The sequence below is a fragment of the Drosophila bipectinata genome, chromosome 2R (genome assembly GCF_030179905.1).
Source record: "Drosophila bipectinata strain 14024-0381.07 chromosome 2R, DbipHiC1v2, whole genome shotgun sequence".
NCBI classification, from domain to species: domain Eukaryota; kingdom Metazoa; phylum Arthropoda; class Insecta; order Diptera; family Drosophilidae; genus Drosophila; species Drosophila bipectinata.
The window spans coordinates 20,347,893-20,358,923 of NC_091737.1; positions in this window are offsets into that span (position 1 = coordinate 20,347,893).

Sequence of the window (11,031 nt, forward strand, 5' to 3'; positions counted from 1 at the left end):
AGTTGCTACATGTCCGAATTTGGCCCAGACTGAGCTAAGTTGGCTTTTATTGGCTGAGCTCCTGTCAACCGGCCTGCTCTCCTCTCCTCCCAATGTCCTTCCGTGTCCTGTACCTTGTTGTGTGGCTCTCGCCTGTCACTTTGTGCAGGTCTCTCCTGCTGGCCACTCTTCCGTCTGGCTTCCTCCGTTAAAGTGCAGATCCTGTTGGGTAGAAAGTGGTCCAGTTTAGTGAAAATTGGTAAAAAGATGCGTTAGGATTAGGGGGTGCTCGTGTGGTTCAGTGGTGCACACAATTTGGAAAAGCTAAATAAAAAGTTTCCACCATGCAAAAGTAATTAGAAAGTTGCAAAAAGATTAACAGCCTAGCAGGATTGAAAGCGTGCCCGACCTCCTTTCTGGAGGTGATGTTGTCAGCTTTCACTTGGGGTGGTGGAGAAAGGTAAGGTGGAGTGGGTGGTGGTGGTGCCTTAATAAATTTGAGGTAATATTTATGTGTTTGTTTGGCATAAATTATGAACTGGAAAAGGGAACAACTTCGGGCTTTCGAAATGTTTGTGGTTCAAGTGGTTCACCTCCACATGTATTGTTTGGGTTGTATGTTTATTCAGCTGCTGCTCCACCCTTCATCCTTGTTATCCTCCTGTTATCCTTGCTGGTTGCGTGTGCAGGCTACCCGAAAGAATTCCAACTGCAATGGGGCGTGGGGTGGCAGGACTACTAGTGGCTGATCGTAGGCATGGCAATGGAGAACCGGGACAGTCGAGTGCCCCCGAAATGAAATTGTTGCCAAAAAGCTGCCAGAACTAGCAACTCGTTTCCCACTTTGGTCTCTTAACTTCTCGCTCCTCCGTTTTCAGTTTGCAATAAAAATCAAAATCAGAAAAGTTTGTTGCCTCCAATTTTTAGTTTCTCCCTTCTGGCCTTGAGGAATTTTAAAGTTTTAAGGATGGAAGATAGTTTTCCAGCGAAAATCCCTCGCTTAGCCGAGGAATGCTGCGGTCTTTTTAATTAAACTTATCTGAGCCGCGGAATGGTAAAAGCCACTTGATTAAGGCCCAGATAGGCATCAGTATCAGCATCATCGGCACCTCCCCCACCATGGTTTTCAGAGAGGAGCTCTGAAGGACCTTCCCAGGACGACAACTGTTGACTTGGCCCATGAATCCTTCGGCAAACGAAGGCATTCAGCGACTGCATTAATAATTCAAAAGTCAAATAAGCGAATGGGAATGTGTAGGCTTGGGCTTGGGCTTCCAAACAGAGAAGTCCTAGAACTGATTTAAATGGAGCACCAGCAGCACTTTCAGAAAATCTTCTACCCAGAATATAACATACTAACTACATCGCCTCAATCATAATCAATGAAAATTGTGGAGAAAAGCGGAGTTCCCCCTCGGATTTTCCGCTTAGTCAGACGCATCATCTGTCAGTCTGGCACGTCTCCAAGTCCCCTTCCCTTGGAAAAATCCTCAAACCCCTCATAAAAGTGACAAATTGAGCATTTTCCAGTGTTTCTGATGGCAAAAGATGAGCTCGATGGCGGAAGAAAACTTTTCAATTACTCCTAGGACTCGTAATGAATAATCATTATCCTGCCGCTGCCTGTTCAATTTTTTCCTGTTCATATTTATCGATGTGTATTATTTACTCCGCCCCACTCCTCCGGCAAACCCAATTTGAAAGGACTTTCAAGGAAGTTGGAGAAGAGGCCCCGGAGGCTCCTTCCCGGCCCGTTTCAATTATAAAATGGCTTTCGTTTCTAATTGAATCGCTAGCTTGGAGGCGGGGGCTGAGTTAATATTTTATTTCCAGCGATTGCTCCTTCTCCATTTGGCTGCGGCTCGGTGTTTGCTTAGCGTTTCCAGTTCCACGGTTCCTCTCGAACCCTAAATGCCCTGCCAAGGCCCCCCCACCTCCACCGCCATTCTGGTCTATCCACTTCACTCCACTCCACCCCAAATCCCATTTGTTGTTGCTTGTTCTGGGCCAACAGCCTCGGGGCCTTCACGAGTAGCAACCAAGATGGGGATTCCCCCGGCCCGCCACCTCGAAAGTTCTACATCCACTTCTCATCCATCTCATGATAAACAACCAAAATGTTTTTGGGCCCTACTATAGGATATCCATCGCCTTGACTATTAAAACTCTGATGGAATCTATTTTGGCTAAACAAAAAACAAAAACACAGTACAGAAACAGAAACAGAAAAACAAATTTCGCATTCGAGTAAACTGAAACTCGAATTTAGTTTGGCCCACGGGCCTGGTGTTGGGTTGCGCACAAAATGCGAATAGTTTTCAGGGACCCATTGGGAAATATATCCAATTGCAATCGGCTGAAGGCTAGCCTCATTACATTTAAATGTTATGAATCACTCAGAAAAATTTTAGATTTAATAATAATAATAAAGAGAGTAGTAAAGACTAGTAAGAGACTACAAAGACTAGGACTATCATAGAAACTAAGTTAGGATTTGAAATAAAAAATATTAATAAATAGATTGAAGAGTTTATTGGAGTTCTAGAATTTCGAATAAGAAAAATAAATAGAAAATAGTTTATAGAATTAAAAACGTATTTGTATGACATATTTCTGATAGTTCCTTAACCTCTCAGATCTTAAATAATTTATGAAAATTTAGGACTACTTAATATTTGTATCTCAGAAACATTTACCAAAATTTAAGCACCTAAAGCTTCACACTTCAGCCTTAAAAACTATCTCTTTATCAAATACTAATATTTATAATTTAAATAAGACCTTATTTGGCAAGTGCATTCCGGGTGGAATTCGATTTTATTTGGCAGACGGATAAACATTCGAGCCGCCGCGAGCGAACCTCATTAAATTGACGTAAATATTTGACAATGGACTCCGTACGGAAAATGGACTCCGTCCGTCCTCCAAAAACAATGCGAAATGTCCTTTGCTGACCGGACAAATTGTTGGCCATAAATTTTGATAACTGATTAAAAGTAACGAGGTAAACACATATACCTGACTGGCTGGCTGCCATACCTGGACCTTGTTTGTATGAACATTTAATGCCGAATTGTTTGGCGAAATTGTTGTAACAACAATTGGGGACTGCACTCGTCCTGATCTGACCCTCACTTTTTGGGCCAACAAAAATCCAGCGGGGCCTAATGGCCAAAATGTTCGTCGGACTGGCTAATTTGTGCTGGCAATTAATTTACATTACTGGGGGGATCAGGGAGGAGTGGGGCGGGATAAGGGTGGACCCTGGTCGATTTGTTTCTATTTTGTAGCATTTTGTTGTTGCGCTTCAGTGAGCAAACGATTTCGGGCACCGGGACTACATGTGTCCTAAATGGATTTTGTTCCGAAATTATATGGCATGAGGCCCTAATGAAAGACATTCATGCTCATGTTCGTGGCCGAATTGGGTCGTTGTTCTACCGACATTATAGTCCAGTATAGGCCAAGGCAATTAAATTCACAATTTGTGCGATTTCGCCTGATGACAGTTTCCACTTAATGTGGGATTTTCTAATTACGAAGCGTTTGGAAATTACTTTTGCAATTATGTATATTCTTCTCATAAAGTAGGGATAGTAATTGATGTTTTTATTGAAGCATTTTATAATTTTCGGCTCATTTGCAGGAAGGGCTTCTACCGCATTAATTAAACATAAAAATTGTATGTTTTTCTGTTTCTAATTTGAAAAAGAAAAGCATAGTTTTCTGTTCAAATTTGGTAATTAATGGCTTTGTACTGATTGGAGCAAAACTATAATTTGGTGTGTATGTTTATGGATATTAAGGGCTTGAAAATAATATTCCCATGTTTGAGAATCAAATTACTTTTAATAATTCCCATAATATCCATAATGAAAATGAAAATGCTGTTCATTTGTGTGGCTTCCTAGAATTTAATTTTAATGAGTTTGCTGTGTAGTTGTGCTTTTGTTAGTCATTGTGCTAAAGTATTACTTTTTCGTGTGAAAGCCCACAGAGCCTGGTAACAAACCAAAGACCTGTAGGACTTGCTACCCAAAGGCATACATCCTTACCCCCTTGGCGAGCCAAAAATGGAATAACAAGCCTGCTCTGCAGTGCCGGCCTAGTAAATAACCCCATAATGACCAGCTCACATTTCCACATCCAGTTGATCCAGATCCACATCCACATCCAGATCCTGCCCTGGCCTAGGCTTCTAGGCTGGCCAGCCGCCATTTAACATGAAATACAACCTCAATTACGTTTTACGAGTTTAACTCAACACCGTGCGGTTGTCTGATGGGAATTTTCAATATTATGTGGCGTAAATTTATAGGGCCAAGTGACAGAATCGGAGCTAAGCGACGACACACACAGGAGCCAAGGACCAACGACCCAGGACGGTAGACGGTGGACGAAAAACGGAGGACTTTTATCTCTGCCACACTGGCAGAAGTGCCGTAAAAGTATCTCAACGACAGCTACCCAAGCCTCGACTCCCCACCCACAATTTTAAAGCCCCTCTCGACTGACGAAGGACGCGCCCAGACAATGGGCAATAATCATTGATTTATGGCTGTCATTTCGGTTATTAAAATGATATTTTCTCCCGAAACGAGTGAAAGCGTAAATCTGGCAGTGGAACGACATCTTAGCCCGGCTATCTGGGCCAGGACACCAGGCCATTGGCTTTCCTTTTTTTTCCATTTTTCCTTTTTTTTTTTTTACAGTTTTATGTCCTTAATTGAAACATCAAGCCGAGTGGCCGCAATTGAGCGCTAAAAGCGTGCCTAATCTATGCATATTTTTCTCCCAAAGACCCCTAATCAGAGTCTGAGGCATAAAAACCAGGCCAGAACCCAAGCAAACTGTGGCCCACACTTAGGGCCAACTTTTAGTTTCACTTTGTGCCGCCTTTGGTTGCTTTTGTTGCTTTTTGTTTGGGGGCACTTAGGCATTCAATCAACGTGGACTTGAGCCTGTCGTGTCGAGGCGTTGGCGTGCACTGAGTGGAATACAGGGATTTTGGGAGGAGGGCTGGGTCCGGGGTTTCCTTCAGGGTGGTGCTAAGTGCCCTGCCCACCAGAACCCATCTCCCAGTCCACCCACTCACACTCACATTCAGAATTGCCCAAGCGCAACGTTAGATTTGCATTTTCTTGCTTATTCTTCTCAATTGACCTAATGCAGGCGAAATATAAAATGGAAATCCAGTTTTGTCATTTTCCAGAAAACTTTCATACTGTTTTCCTCTGTCTCTGAAATTTATTTGCATTTTAAATCGATTTTTATTGAAACATTAAAAGCCAGAAAGTATGCCAAATGTCAAGTGATTGTTCTACAATATTTGCAAAAAGGCTTGTACATTTTCTATGCTGTTTTGATTTTATTATTCAAACACGAAAAAAAATATGCAAAATATGTTGATTTTTGCAAATAGAATGGGAAACTTAAAGCAACAATGATATGACTTTTTCAGAGAAATATTTTAACAAGTTATATTGAAAATAAAACATTCTCCGAAATATACAAAATAATAAAGATTTTTTTGGTAAGTCTCTGTTTTCTTTTCTATTTTTTTAAGTTTTTAACTTTTAAAGTTTTTCCTTAAATCTACAGCACTTCTTAGAACAAAACTCCTTTTATATTTCAGCATTATCCTTTAATTTAATTTTCTACAAACATTTTTTTTTGCCTGTAGTGTTTGCATTGCTATTTTATTGCCTACTTTTTGGCGCCCCAAGCAGAGAAGGTCCTTATTCTCACACATTGCAATTAGTGTCAGTCCACCTCCGAAAGTTGCCACAGTCACGCAATGTGACACCCTTAAAAGCACACAAAAAATAACTCCACACAAAAAAAAATGAACTTAAAAGGACGAAAAGGAGAAAAAAAAACACCGTGTGACACAGAGGAAATTATTTATTTAGTTCCGGTCGAGAGTTTGAAATGGGTGCGATCCTGACGGGTTGTGACGGGTTCAAGCGGGTGTTGAAATCGTTTTGGCCAAGCAAAACACATTAAATGCTTACTTTTATATCATCCGGCTGGCAATCAGGCTTACGCCTGTCAGGACTACAGGACTCCAGTCGATCCGGTGGCTTAATCCTTTTAGCGGCCCAGGATTGGACAAAGGCCTGTGTGTGTTGTGTGTCTGAGTGTGTGTGTGATTTCTTTGGTTTTCAATTTGTGCACTGTTTGGTTTAGCATACATGCATGTATGACGGACACTGTATGGTTGTAGCACTTAATGCCCCATTAAAGCCTGTCAACGTGCGGAGACGGGGACCGCGAAACAATAATGTCGACGGCTGGGCTTTTCTTTATTAATGATTCGGTTTTGCGGTTTGGTTGCAACGAACTCTGGTCGTTCTTCTTGTTGTTGTTGCTGTTTTTGTCAACGAGGACATGGACGGAGAATTTCGCGAATTTCCTTTTCAAACGAACTGACTCACACACACAACGAATATCCTTTCGACGGTTGAAAGTCCTCACTTCCGACGACGACGACCGTGTCCTTCGAAAAGTGTCGAGCGACTGAATCTCAGAAATCAAAGTCCTTCGGAGTCCTGGCCACGAGCAAGGACTCGTCTCTGCTGTGGGCACATGCGCATATTATTCGTTTGACGAATGTTTTGGCCAAAATGCCGGTAGTGGTTTCTCTTTTTCCTTTTTTTTTGGGGGTTTTTAGGGGGCTGACGAAAGGACAATTGTTTGTTTTGTGTTGCTGTTGTTGTTGTTGTTGTTTTGACTGCCTGCCACATGCAACTGTTGCGCATTTTTTTTTTGCAAATGGCTAGCGATAAACCTGGTTTGTTGTTTGTATTGTTGCCACAGCCACTGCTTCTGTTGCAACGCTTATTTATGATTGCACTCGATGTCGTGTTGGATTTTTGGGTTTCCTGAAAGGATTTCAAGTGGAACTAGTTCTATTTGGGTTTGAATTCAGTTTTTTTTGAAAGTTTTTTAAAGGTTTTTATTAAAAACTTTTTAAGGTTTAAAAGAAATGAAAATAGACAGCTATGTATATACCATAGGGAAATCATGAAAGAAAAGCTGACTGTGAGCTTACTATTTTTGACTTCTAGGCACTTAAAAGGTGAAAGGGCAATAAAAATATATCTAAGTGTTTACATTTTCTGATTTATAATTTATACAAAAATGTTTTTGGTTTAAAAATTTTATAAGAATTTAGTTAATTAAGGTAGGATGTTAGGAGGCAATGTAAGGAATGATAGATGTACATACATATATCATAAATATTGAATATAGTTGACCAATCCTTATAAGAATTTGAGTACTATTTTCCTTTATAGGAACAGAGAGTTATACCCTCCAATATAATACTCTCCAAACTTTAAACTCCAAAGAAAAAAAATCGTATAAATGACAAAAATAATTTCTAAAATTTTAAACTCACGAAATATTTTTAAACTTTTATAAACCCTTCCTGGAACTAGTTCCATTTTAAAGTAAGCTTTCAGCAACTCTGTCATTGAATAATTGGGGCAGAATACTAAATACCCTCAAGAGGGCTTCTTGTTGCAATTGGGGCATGTGGCACGACAGGAGTACAGAGTTAAATGGGAGTGTCGTGCAGCACCCCTTGCGGGCGATGAGTTTTTGTGGCAGTAGCATCATCTAATGGCTTTAGTGTGTATGTGGGGAGTGTGTGTGTGTTTTAAGGATTTGGCGAAGGCTCGCCTTTGACAAGTAGCCCCATTTTTGTCACAGAAAATTCAATTTGTCACTCAAAAGCCGGCGTAACGTAGCAATTTCCTGTCGGCAGACGAATCGAGAGCAGTCGGGACAAACAATCTCCAAACTAATTAAATAAAACGAACTCCAAACTAAGCAAATTGGGCAACTTGTCGCAGTAATTACATCAAAATATCTATAAAAAGCGAAAAGCAAAGTCTGCAGGAAAAAAAAGTAAGAAAACGAAATAGAAATATATATGAGCTTCGTCAAGTTGATTCATTTGGCAGCGAAGAGGGTAGAAATAGGTCCTGGGACAGGTCCTGTCTGGTTGACAGATGGCCTGGCCGAAACTTCTGCTTCGCTCTGTGCCGGTTTGGCCAACATTTTTACGACACAAAGCTTAATTTGGTGGAAGAACGAATGTCAATTAAAATTTTTTAATGAAATAACTTTCGTTGATTTGTCCCCCATGCTGGGCACGACAGCATCAGCTACAGGAATTCAATTAAAAAAGGTTGATTAGTTCGCCATTAGATTGGAGAATGCCTCATTACCAAAAAAAAAAAAAAGGAAGAAAATGCCCCGAAGAAAGGCAAATAAAAAAGTGGCAACTTTTTAGGCTCTTTCTGCTTTTGGACTTTTAATTAAGGAAAGGACCTCGCAATTGAAGGCGACAAGAAAACCAATTACAAATCATAACAGAAACTTGAAAAAATAATTGAAATTTTCATGGCTAACCAGGCCAGTTGGCCAGTCAACAAAACGGGGTTGATGTTGCCTCAAAAAGTGTCTACAATCTTGTCGAACGATTGCAAAGCTGTTAGAACGTGAAACACGTGCCACATGGGGCGCACCATTAAGTTGCCAGCAAGTAAATTGCCTGCGATAATGTTGGGATTCCTGGCGGAGGCGGTGCGAAGGTGAACGAAGCCCAAATCGCCTGATAAGAGACCGCACTAATCCCCCAGCCGAACACTTATCAGCGCAGCAAAAACACATCCCCATATCCTTACAAGCTCCCCCCTCCCACTCCCACTCACATTTCCCATCAAGATTTATCCTTCTCGAGTAATGAAAGGCGAGAAAAAAACGGAGCTGCAGTGTGAACGGAAAAGGTTAAGCCAGTCAACCCTCGATGCAACAAATGGCAGTGGAAAGGATATGGCAGGATATAGAACACAATAAGCAGCCACAACAGCAGAGAACAGTAAATGGAAGTGGAAACGAGCACTAAATAGTTGCAAGGATAAAGCGTAGAAAAAGCTGCAGCAGCCGAGTGCCAAAGTTCACACCAACCCTGTTTGGGAAATCCTGCTCCTGGTTGAAAAAAAAACACATAAAATAAAGAGGATGGGATAAGGATAATAATGGAAAAGTAAGAACAAATATGCGTTGATCTGTGGCTGGGTTTAGACCCGAAGTGGGTGAGCAAACAGAAAATAGAATCAAATCGAAATAAAACGAAACTGAGTCGGAGGAAAACTAAACGGAATGGAATCCCCTTTAATGCGGCATGTAAACAAAATGGGCACGTGACTAGGAAAGGGAGAAGGCGGTCATGGCGAGTCCTGGCGAGTTCTGGGGAGTCCCGGAGAGTGCTGGCGAGCTCTGCCAACAAATTGCCGCATGAAAGTAATCCTGACAGCCTGCAGATTGTTGCGCCATCATAAAATCTTCCCTCCTTTCCCCCTCCCCAGTATCAGACTGCAAAAGGCGCCAGGATCAGAGAATAAGGAAGCACTTTGTGAGTTTCCCAGACAGTTGCTGCCAAGACATTGTACCGGGAAAGAGTTTCTCTTGCGCACCCAAAAATGACCAGCACTGACCATCACCACCCCTGGCATTTATTTCCCATCTTTGAGTTTCTGAAATGCAAGAAACTGCAGTCCTGCAGGAGAATGCCTGTCAAACATCAAAGTCCTTCTTTGGCTCCTTCTGCCCGCATTTCATTTCCTCGAAGGCTGTCGATGCCATTTGAACACTTCCTTCATTACTTCAACACTTGCTGTCCAGTCTGTCCTCGCTGTCCTGTTGAATCCTTTTGTGCACCATCGGTATTTTCCGTTTAAATACTTTTCGTTTTGATGGCATTCCCTTCCGTTTTCCGCCAATTGGCTCACGTATTTTCCGTTCTGTTAATTAGCTCGATAAATGTGAAAATAATTACAAGGAACAAGGATCACTCCATGATATACTTGAACTCCTTGCAATTGGCAAGGCAAATGTTATTTTGCGAAAGACAACTTGGCACTCTGCCCGGGCTCAATCACAACTTTATGGCCAGAAGTTATGAAGTCCGAAAGATAATAATGCGCCAACACTTTATGCCCAATTCCATGCCACTAACTCAAATCCGCCAACGGCTCAAGCCACAAGTTCAAGTCTGGATACATATACATGATGATACTGTGTTGGGCAATAAAGTTAAGTGCACTGCAAGAAACTGCTGCCAAGTTTCGCAGACCCAGTGCAATCAGTCACGACAATCACATTCTGCGATATTATTATGGCCGGGGCTAACGGCGGATGGCGGATGGTCCAAACTGGAATCAAAGTCGCAGCCAACTTTCAGTCGAGCAAATTGTTTGCCGCTTCCCATGCAAAGCATTGGTGACTTCGCCTCGGGGGTGTCGGAAGTGACGGGAAACTTTCATGGCCAGCAGTCTGCACAGTCTGGGGTCTGGAGTCTGCATAGTCTGGAGTCGTCCTGTCAGCCACGAGTTGGTTGTTGGCCAAAGCGGATAAGCAGACCCGCAACACGCAGGATACCAGTGGAGGGGGCGGAATGTTGGCAGTGCCAAAGGATAGCTTGGCTCGACGAATGCTTTTATTGCCCTTAGCCAGCTGGATGTGTCTCCACATCGGATTTAGAGTATATTCGGATGAAGCTGGGGGCAAACACGGGGGAGCAGGGCTCCCCAGGACCAAGACAGAGCCGAAGAAACGCCCCACCGAGGAGCTGTACTAAAGTAAATGAAGCGTGACGCTTTGTTTTCCTTTGATTTAGTTTTATGAGTCTGCATCGGATGTAATTGAATTATGCAAGTTGGCGCCGCCGGCCGACGGCAGACGACTTTATTAGCATTCGATCGTAAACCTATGGAAAGGGATGTAAAAATAGGATGATGACACGGCTGTTGGAGCACACGAGGCTACAGGGTTACAGACCAACTCTGACAAGGATTCGCTTTTTAGCAGTAATATTTGAATTTCAGATGATTCCGCACAACTCGCGAGGAAATGAGTCGGAAAATATGTGGATGAGGCGGTTGATAAGGGATGCAGGATACTCGATGGATGCTCCACCACCCAGCAAGGCCATCCGCATCCACATCCCGTGATAAGCAGCCCAATGAATGCGAAATGCGA